The following is a 6,623-nucleotide window of genomic DNA, read 5'->3' on the forward strand; positions in this document are numbered from 1 at the left end:
AAAAAATCAATGTTTTTCGAGATACTCATTTACGATTCAATCAATTTTTGAAGTAGAAAACTTTTTTCAAACCAACTTCTTGGGAATTAAAGAACCTACAATTTCATATTTAAACATTTTTTCGTATCTCTGATGCTAATCTTTCTATTCTGACGAAAATGGCATTTTTTACCAAACTACAAAAATTCGATATTCGCTTTTAACTCCAGTTTTGTAAAAACTAATCATTCTAAGCCAGTCAAGCTTCTAGAATCTATTAATAACACATAAATAAAGAAGAGTGAATAAGGCCAATGACTAAAAACACCGCTAACTTACATTATTATGCTTGAAATTGGATTTATCCTTTTTTTATAAAAAAAATATATTGATTTTTTAACCGTAACTTTTTTATTTTTTACCTTAGAAAGTTTGGTAAAAAAGAATTTTGTAGGTGTTTACAAGACCTGTAAGCCTATTAACATTAAATATTTTTAAAATCCTCAGTCACAAAAAGAGGTGACTTTTTTTTTATTAGAAAAAGAAGTCGCATCCACCAAGAAGTTATTAGCGACGGAACAAAATATAAATAACAAAAGTAAACAACTACAGGTTTTACAAAATGTTTATGGATTTTAGATAATTAACTATATTGTCACAGGAACAGTTTTGACCTAGAGCCTGTGGTAGAGCGTTTGGGATCTTGTAGCGCTGTCTTTCTTGGTCATCTTTACTACAAATTATTAAAAAGTGCTCGACTGTTAATTGGACGTTACACTGATCACATATAGGTGGATTACTCTTTGTGAAAAGGTAAGAGTGCGTTAACCTGGTATGTCCTAGACGTAGACGCGCAACCGCAATTTGTTCTCGTCTATTGCGCGACGATGGAAACCAATGAGACACATTATTTTTGATTTTATTCAACTTAGAATTAAATTGAGACCACTCATTTCGCCCCAAACACAACACTTTATTTTTAAAATAAGCTTTTAAGTCACTGGAAACACACTTGTCTATCGGCTCCGAAAAATCACTTAAAATTGCCTCTCGTGCAGTCCTGTCAGCTTCTTCATTTCCTGTTATTCTTATTCCGACGTGTGATGGAACCCATACAGTTTGGACGCTTCTTCCATGTTCATGAGCTTGGGAAAGCTGGTATTTTAGCAACTTTTCAAAGGGATGTTTCGGAGAGCTAAGGCAATCTGTTATGATCAGGGCTTTTGTGAGTGTAAGCTCGTTAAGAAGTTTCACAGCACGGTATATGGCGTAGAGTTCAGCTGAATATGTGCTACATGCTGGGGGTAAACGGAAAGAAGATTGTTTTCTGAAGAAAGAGGTGACTTTGAAAGGGTTGGTAAAGATGGTTTTTGCATTTTGGTTGGTTATTACAAGTTTTAATGGTCAATAGCTCACTCAATTTTTGCCGTAGAAAAAATTTTTGCAAACCATGTTCTTGAGAATTAAATAACCTACAATTTCATGTTTAAATATTTTTTCGTATCTCTGATACTACTCTTTCTATTCTGAAGAAACGGTAATTTTTTTCCAAACTACAAAAATTCGTTATTCGCTTTTAACTCCATTTTCTTTAAACTAATCATTCTAAGCCAGTCAAACTTCTAGAAGCTATTAATAATACATAAATAAAGAATACCAGTTAAGGTCAATGACGAATTTTAATTAGGATGGTGATTAGGGGGTTGCTTCCGATCACTTTTTCGCTGAAAAAGATAGAGACTGACATTCATTATATTAAAAGTCACTTAATTTTTAAGCTAGAGACTTTTTTTATTTCTGGAGAGAGACATTTTTAAATACTTTAAATTAGTTTAAACAATAATTTATCCTCGAAAATGCATAATAGTTTTCCTGTCTTTTGACTTTGAAACTACAATATTTAGCATTTGACGAAGAAGAGCTAACGATTAATAAAGTATAGCTCGATTACTATTGGTCTTAAAGAAAATTTAAAAAAAGAAGAGTTTTGTTTATTTTTTCAAAAGGTACATTTTTGTTAAGTAAAGTTGTTTTGATAAAACGAAAACTTTTGGAGTTATTAGCAGAAAACTTATTAAAAACATTGATTTTTTCGATATAAAACTAACACTTTCGATAGCGAATAAATCGAAAACTATTAATTTTATCAAAAAATGTATAGAACGTTTTTTGCTTAGAATGAATGCTTTTACCAAATTTTGCAGTCAAAATATAATAAAAAATGACCACCCCATAGATGGGGTGGCAACCACCCCCATGGTAAAAGCGCCTTTCGGAATTATATAGATTTTGATCCTTGGACTATCCACTACTTATTCTCATATTTTCAAAAATTCTGTAAAAATTGCGAGGTTTTCTCCTATTTTAAGCTTCATTACTTGGACTAGATGGGTGCCAGCCAGGCGAAATTTTTGGGCACAACAATATTCTTAAACAAATTCCAAAAGTCTAATTTTTGGGCCATTCGAGAAAGAGGTATCTTGTAATTTTTCTACAAAGTTGATAGTTTTCGAGTTACAAGTGATTTAAAATCTGAAAAATGCAAAAATGCGTTAAATTACTATTTTTGAGGTTGCCAAGTACCTACCTAAATTGAAATTTAGGGATTCGATTTCAAAACTCTAAAGAGTAATCGGGGCTTTTTTTAATTGTTAATTATGCGCGTCCAATCAATTTTTAAGTTGCCGAAGCGCGACCATTCTCTCTGTCGCACTTATGCAAGTCATATACGCACTTAGGTACACCAAAAATTCCCAACAAATACTTGACATTTATTAAAATTTTGTAATTTATGATTAACATAGTTTTTTAATAATTTATTTATTAAATTAATTATTGCCAATGTGCTGATTAAATACGCCAATCATCACAATATAAAAAGCGTATTGTTATTTCCTCTTTTTTAAATGTGATCGACACAATATAAATTAATATGTACTTTAGTTATTTAAAAAATGTTAATAATAAATTAACAAATTTTAATAAATGTAAAGTAGTCCAGACGGAATCTGTCAAAAAGCTGACCATAAAGGATATTTTCCATATGAGCCTCTTTTTTGCTGGAATCACTTCAAAATGTACCTTGTATTAGTAGTCACGATATGCGCCAGTCGCACAACTTGTGCTTAAGTTTTTCTTAACAAAGCCTGAATAAAATACAACCAATAGGGTTAAGCGACTTTTATGGAACTGCAGACGAGTTGTAGGTAAAACCTGGGGATTGAAAGGTGATCTGTTGGTTATACACATTAGTGATACGACCGGCAGTCACTTATGGGTCAGAGCTCTGGTGGAGAAAGACGGCTTTGCAATCTTGTGTGACCACTCTCACCACCCTAAAAAAACAAGCGCTTCTAAATATAACAGGAGCTTTGAATAGTACAGGAATGGCTTCACAGGCTATCACAGGTCTCCCTCCGCCGGAATTATATATTTCGGAGGTAGCTTTTATGACCATCCTGAGACTCAAAGCAAACAATACTTGGAGACCGAATTATGTATTGAATAGTCACACAAACACTACTGGGACTATACTTGAGGAATCCATCTTTATGATGAACTCAGATATGATGACACCAGAACTAATCTTCACTAAGAAGATTAACACAATTATACCATCTAGAGAACAAAAAGTCCCAAATATTAATGGGGACTTAATATAGTTCACTGTTGGATCTAAAACTGCCCATGGTACTGGATTAGGAGCCTTTGGGCAAAAATGTAACTATAATAAATCTTACAGCGTAGGTTAACATACAACGGTGTTCCATGCTGAATCTTTTGCTTTGGTGGCCTGCATTGATGAAATCATTGATGAAGACCCTAAAGCTAAGAGAATTAACATTTACACAGATAGCCAATCGGCTATTCTGGCTATAGATGCCCTCTCACCAAATCAAAACTGGTGATAAACTGCAAAGATCTCCTCAATAACCTGACAAAAGACAATAAAGTGTCTTTATTATGGGTGCCGGTTCATGAAGGGGTACATGGGAACGAACGAGCAAATATGTTAGCGAAACGAGGTTGTAGAGAAACTTTTGAAGCACCAGAACCTATCTGTGGCATCACTAAAGATGCTACGAAAAACGAGGTTTAGAAATGGCTGATAAAGAATCATCAAAATAAATGGAGGGCAAATCCAGACTAAAAGAATAATAAAGAATATTTTGAGTTCAAAGGTCAAACTATAGCCCTTTTCTTACAGAAAATCTACCGCTCGTTCTTCTTCTGTGTTCAGAATTTTTCTACAACTGACGACTCATGAGGAAAAATTCAATTTGCAGATTTATAAATGTCCTGAAAATTTCGTAAAATTGAAAATAAATATTTATTATCGTCACTTTGAGTTCAAAAGTCAAACAGTAGCACTTTTTTACATAAAATAAATTTTCCGCTCGTTCTTCTCGTGTACTCAGACTCATATGGAAAATATCAAAACAGGTCTCACCTGGACTATAAAAGATTAAAAACCGATGAGGTGATGCCCACAAACAGAAGGGTAGCTAATTACTACAAAGAAAAGCCGTGGATGTATGCTCCAGATAATTAATGAGCACAACTGTAAATGATACAAATTAACACATGCGCATTTATTATACTTACAAATGTGCAATAACCACTAGGTCTACTCAGTTATAATTAGATGGTTTAAATAATGTACATTTATTATTGTTTTATTACTGTTTTTATAGCAAAAAACTGTTTGATAGAAGTTCTTGTCTCTTAAACGTAGAAATTTTGTGTTTTAAGAGTTATTAAAATTGTATGTGTGTGTGTGTGTGTGTGTGTGTGTGTGTGTGCGTGTGTGTGTGTGTGTGTGTTTGAAGAGTTGTCTTGGAAGCTAGTCCTTTAGCCACAGAATTGTAATATAAGTTATTGGTTTTTAAATAATATATCCAACTTTAAAAAGAAAGTTACATAAGAGAATAAATTGTTCTCGAAACAAGTCGATTTTAATTTTTAACTTATAATTTTTTGACATACATATATATCATATAAGCGTGAATAGCGTTACAACTCTTCATGAGTCTTTGCTACGTTTACTATTACCTTTTATGTTTGTCCGTCCTATGTCGCCTTTTCCCATTGTCTCGCTCTCATTTTCTCCAGATCCTCCATGACTGAATCTTTCCACATTTTTCTAGCCCGTCCTAGGGACCTTCTTCCATAATATAGTCTTTTCTAAAATACATTGTTTACAAGGCGACTGTCAGTACTGCGTATCACATGCCCCGCCCATTTTTGTATATTGTTTTATCATTATTATCATACCATTCGTTTTATCATACCATTATACTGCCATGCTTTGCTTAAAAGTGGTATCTGCCAGAATTATGAAACTGAGAAAAAGGGGTTTAAAGTTGTAAGCACATTCCGACCCCATGTAAATTTATATTGTGTGATACTTTGATGCATTTTATTTAGTAATAGATAGATTTAAACTTACTGAATAAAAAAAGTAGTTATCTTTGGTTTTTATTTAAAAAATGGTAGATACCACTTGAAGGGTGTCGGGAGAAAATCATGGATGTCACCAATTGGGTGATATTTAGGTAAATACGTCATTCTCTAGATTTTAACGAATACTATTACATCATTCCTTCAAATAGGTAGAAAACATCAAATGTTCAGAGATTTTAAGCCTTTTAGATTGACCATGTCGGGAGAAAACGATATTTGTCCACGCGTAATTAGGTGAAAACAATGATTGTCACCCAAGCAATATCACTTGCCACGTCGGCACGCTGCGCTGCGTAGTAAAATGTATATTTTTCGGTTGATTTGTAATACACACGTGTTTAGATAGGTTAGTCGTTAGTTTGTTTACAAATTATAACAACAGAGCAGCATATTGTTTTATAACTGCGCAAACTGTACAGTATTGTTTAGTGTGAGTTCAATATAATATAATATTATCTCATAATGGCTAATAGTGAAAAGAGTGATGGAAAAAAGAAAAAAATGGGAAGGATGTACGAGGTTATGAAGAAAATAATTAAAAAATACGATTTTTTAACTAAAATGTTTTATTTTGTTTTAGATGAAAAGCAGAGAACAAATAAGCAAAAACAAAACAGGAATAATCCTGTGACTAAACGCCTGTACTTGGTGACATCCATTGTTTTCTTCTTTAAAAAGTGGACATTACGCGACTAATTTTTTATTTTCTTAAAAACAATTTAACTCTTATGCTTTGTTTACATTAGTTTATATTATCAATACATTTTTCTATCATTACGTTTATCTTTAATACCTCCCAACACATTTTTTTTGTCGTAAATAGTCTTATAACTTTAAAATTCGTTTTTCTCAAAATCATTTCTTGGTGACATCCATGATTTTCTCCCGACGCCCTTCTCTTTCAAGTCAAGAATTATTTATAATATTAACAGTGGTAACGTACTGCCAGTGAAGATACCACTTTTAAGTTAAGAAAAATCATAATTGTTATATTTATAGATGTAAAGCAGGGGGAGAAAAAAATGTAAACGAGTACATATAAATTGTTTATTCATGTTCATTTAAGGAAAAAAAAACATGTAGGTAACGTTAGTATACTAAAGAAATAAATTTGAAAATAAAATTGAATAATTATCTTGCAAATAACCACAACGGATATTTTTTAATCTTCTACGTTGCTT

At 32.4% G+C, this 6,623-nt stretch overlaps 1 long non-coding RNA gene across 1 annotated transcript; it reads left to right on the top strand.

The window, feature by feature from the left end:
• The first annotated feature begins 5,796 nt into the window (after nucleotides 1-5,796).
• On the top strand, nucleotides 5,797-6,219 carry LOC114331215 (uncharacterized). The gene is made up of 2 exons (XR_003652600.2): nucleotides 5,797-5,961; nucleotides 6,023-6,219. It is a non-coding gene; the product is annotated as an uncharacterized LOC114331215 (long non-coding RNA).
• The last annotated feature ends 404 nt before the right edge of the window (nucleotides 6,220-6,623 follow it).

Source organism: Diabrotica virgifera, chromosome 6, assembly GCF_917563875.1.
Source record: "Diabrotica virgifera virgifera chromosome 6, PGI_DIABVI_V3a".
Lineage (NCBI taxonomy): Eukaryota > Metazoa > Arthropoda > Insecta > Coleoptera > Chrysomelidae > Diabrotica > Diabrotica virgifera.